Raw genomic sequence first — 3,843 nt, 5'->3', positions numbered from 1 at the left:
TTCGCATAGTCAGAAGGGAAAGACGGCTGAGGATCGTAGATTCGACCACGAAGAAAACAGATGTTTGTTGTTGACTTCCAGCTGCCTATTCAGCTCTATGAAACTGAATTCTTCTAATAAGACTTTATACTGGAAAATCCTAAGGGTCGAAAGAGAAAACAGCGCTCGCTGCAAGGAGATTCTAAAGATATATATTTTTGAGTGTATTAAATATCTATTCAAGACTTGCATGCAGGCCTCATAGCAAGCCTTGAATTCGAGCTCTATAGATCCTCCAATTCTTATCTTAGAAAATATTGCTTGTAATCAGAGGAGAGGAACATTTAGGAGAGATTATCAATTCTAGAGAAAAGCAAGGTTTGGAATCCAACTTCTAATCTTTATAGATAGGGGGTTCAATCTCTTCCTTTCCCCCTATACTCTATTTAGCCCTTACCACATTATATTCCCCCCCTTGGGTCAATAAGTTGCTTTAATTCCCTCTCGGCGAATAGTCTTCATTTTATCTCTCTCTTCCCTCCTGTGGAGCCCCTATAGACGTAAAGGTTCCGAAGGCTCCAACAGGCTCTAAGTAAGTGAATATCTCCTTCCCGCCCACCTTAAAGTTCAAGAGTCGTAAGTAAAGAGATCTTTCCTAGAGGTAAGTAAAGGATTCCTTCTGGCCTTCTGCTCTGGTAGCTAAGTCACTCTTCTCTTTCCTTTAGTAGGAATAGACAAGTCTCACTCTTGCCCTTAATAGGAATCCAAATGCGGGGGTCAGCTTGTTTGAAGTCATAAAGGGAATAGGTTTCTATCTCACTGAATGCCCCTACCTACTAATAATCGAAAGAGACGAAGACCACAGCTTGATACGAGTACGAACTATACCACAAGCCTATAAGCGTCGAGAGCCCAGGTAAAGGAGCTATCTCAAACAGGGAACTCGAAAGCCTAATGCGAAGGTTCTAAACCCCCTCTATCCCACGTTGAGATTTTATAAAAAGGTGGGCTTGGGCACAAGCTAAACTTCTTCGATTAGGCTACCACCCGGGGCTTGGTTTCGCTGAGTATGGGATTCGCTACCCAATTAGTCTCCCTACGCTATTATATGAGGCACCTTTGGTCTAGGCTTTGCCCCAAAAGTCCACTTTGGATTGAGAACGTCCCACTGTGGATTCATAGACTGAACTTGACAGGTTCCACTGCGGAAAACCCCTCGAAACACAAGTCGCGTCACTGCATTCGTTCAGCCGGGTCGCCAAAGCAGTGGTGATGAAGGCTGACAAGCACGATTGACCGGAACTGGAGTCTCACGAGGGATTTAGCAGTTCCGTAGCTGCATATTCAGTCGAGCACATGTGACTGAGTCGCCCGTACCTGAGCTCGAGAAAGATTCCTTATACTGACCGAGTCTCCTCCGTTTCACGAGCAGTGGAGACAACGTTTCACACCTTGCCTTCGCTAACAGAGCTGACAAGTGTATGAATGAAGTCGAAGCAGTGGGGAAGAAAAGGACTCGGCTTAACGGTTCGGTTTCCCTTGTTACTCTGGGAATGATGGAAGTTGCTCTTCTTCCTCTTAGCGTTAGCGACTCTGAGCTCATAGGGAGCTGGGAATGAGCTTGGTTAGCTGGGACCAAGAAGGGATAGAGTTGAAAGAGAAGATTTGATTAGTGCGCCTTCTGCCTGTCCTTTCCTGACTCTGTCGATGGTATGCCTGGCAGTCTTTCTCCTTGGCTTGTACTCGAGATTGCCTTTTTTTTTGTTCGAAATCGATATCTTCCTATTGCCTTTGAGAAAGGGAACGAAGGAATTCCTTCTGTTGTCACAAGAATTGTTCAAGTTGAATGCGAATAATCGATTGAATCCGATCTTTGAAGACTTGAAGGACTAGTGTCCAATCCCGGCCGATGTAGAGTAGTCCCTTTTGGGCAGCACTTCCTCGTAGGGAACTACCCATTGTCCTTCTTTCTTGTGGTGGAACCTGGGATTCACCCTCCCATAAGTTATTATCGCCAAAACAAAAAAAGACATATGGAATTTACCACAAGAGTCAAACTATAATAGTCTCCGACTCATATGGCGGCGGGGGCTGCGTTCCCCTCTCTTTCGTCGGTTAAGTGCTGGAAGGGGAATGCATAGGTCGGCTATGTCCCTGGACCTCCCTCTTGGCTTCCCTGTCACGTCCGAACGTAATAAGAGAAGATCTGCCCAAGCACTACCTTGTGATCATAAAGATTAATATCCAATACAATCACAGGAAAGAGTACCTGAAAAAAACCATCACGTATCCGGGTCGTACGCCTGGAATAGTCGTACAATTTTGACGATTCAAAAAAAAGGAGTATATCCCTCTCCCTTAGTGTCTTTCCACTTCCTTCGTTCAGGAACAAACCCTTCGCCTAAATCTTTTGAATCCTGGCCTGGTTTTTCCCCACTAACCAATTACGTTACGACTACTAAACAAACTTGGTTGACGAACATGGTTTATGAACCATATACACATGTGGCGGCTTGTCGAGCATTTGACAAACTCACATCATCCATTTCAAATAAGACTTGTCCCGTGGACACACGAGCAATCCAACCCGTAGGATTTCCTTTTCCTCTTCCCATTCTTACTTCTGTAGGTTTCCCGGTAATAGGGATATCTGCGAAAACTCTTACCCATATCTTACCATTTTTTCGGGATTGTCCGCTCATAGCACGATGGAAGTGTCCGATTATAGCCCGACGCGCTGCTTCAATGGCTCGATATGAAAGACGCCCAGCTCTACAACTTTGAGTGCCATATCTTCCAAAACCAAGTTTTGTTCCGTCTGGTTTGCAACCCCTACTACATCTGCCTTTACGATATTTACTAAATTTCGTACGTTTCGGATATAGCACGTCCCCCTGTTTTTTTTTTACTATATGAAATCCACACTTTGACACCTGAGATTCCGTAACGAGTAGATACTTCCGCAGAAGCATAATCGATTTTCTGGTTAAATACATTATGAGATGTTTTTCCATACTTTCCGCATTCAGTTCTAGCTATTTCTGCGCCTTCTGATCGACCTGAACAACATATACGGATCCCCTCAACCCCTTTTTTCATTACTAATGGAATATCCTTCACTATTCTACTAAAAATGGAACGAAATGATCTTGTTTTCTTTCTAAGTTGAAAAGAAATGTCTTGAGCAATCGGAGAAGCACTTTGATAAACAGATTTGATCTTGACCGACTCAATTAAGGTATTCGTGTTTGTTCTATTAGACAACAAAGATCGCATTTTTTTAACTTCGTTCAAATAAGAGTTGTACCCGTACGGAATTCTTCTGTTTCTCAGTATGATCTCTATAATCATCTCTATTCCCTTTATCCATTCTCCTATCCTACCTAGGTCTATGAATTTCTCTATCAATTCCATTACCTTATCCTTACCCATGAGGTTACAACATTTGATCCTTAATTGACCTAGGAGTGGTTCCCGGGCATCCTCAACAGAAAGGTTCTTATCAAAACCAACTCTATCCCTTGGAAAGAAAAAGGTAGCACCGAAGAAAGGAAAGAGCGAGATGGTTGTTTTTGTTGTTCCCGCGAAGCGAAGATCATTCGCCAAGCGAATGAAGTGGGTCAACCTCTTTTTGGCTTCGGCCAAACACTTTTTCTCGCTGGTCGAGCTTTCTACAAAAAAAGCGATGCGAGAACGTATTCTCTTATCTAAGCCTCTTCCCTGTTTCGCTCCCCCCATCGTTGATGGTTCAGCCACGCCCGGTGCCACGAAATGATTGAGAACTACGACGGGGTCGAAATGCATTTGGTTCTTTCTATTCAATAAGTATTGCATGACCGAATAATTAAAAGAGGGGCGCACTGC

This window comes from Vigna umbellata, chromosome 5 (assembly GCF_029865625.1).
Source record: "Vigna umbellata cultivar VRB3 chromosome 5, Vumbellata_1.0, whole genome shotgun sequence".
In the NCBI taxonomy this organism is placed as follows: domain Eukaryota; kingdom Viridiplantae; phylum Streptophyta; class Magnoliopsida; order Fabales; family Fabaceae; genus Vigna; species Vigna umbellata.
The sequence above is the reverse complement of the archived record's forward strand: the minus strand, read 5'-3'. Positions refer to the sequence as shown.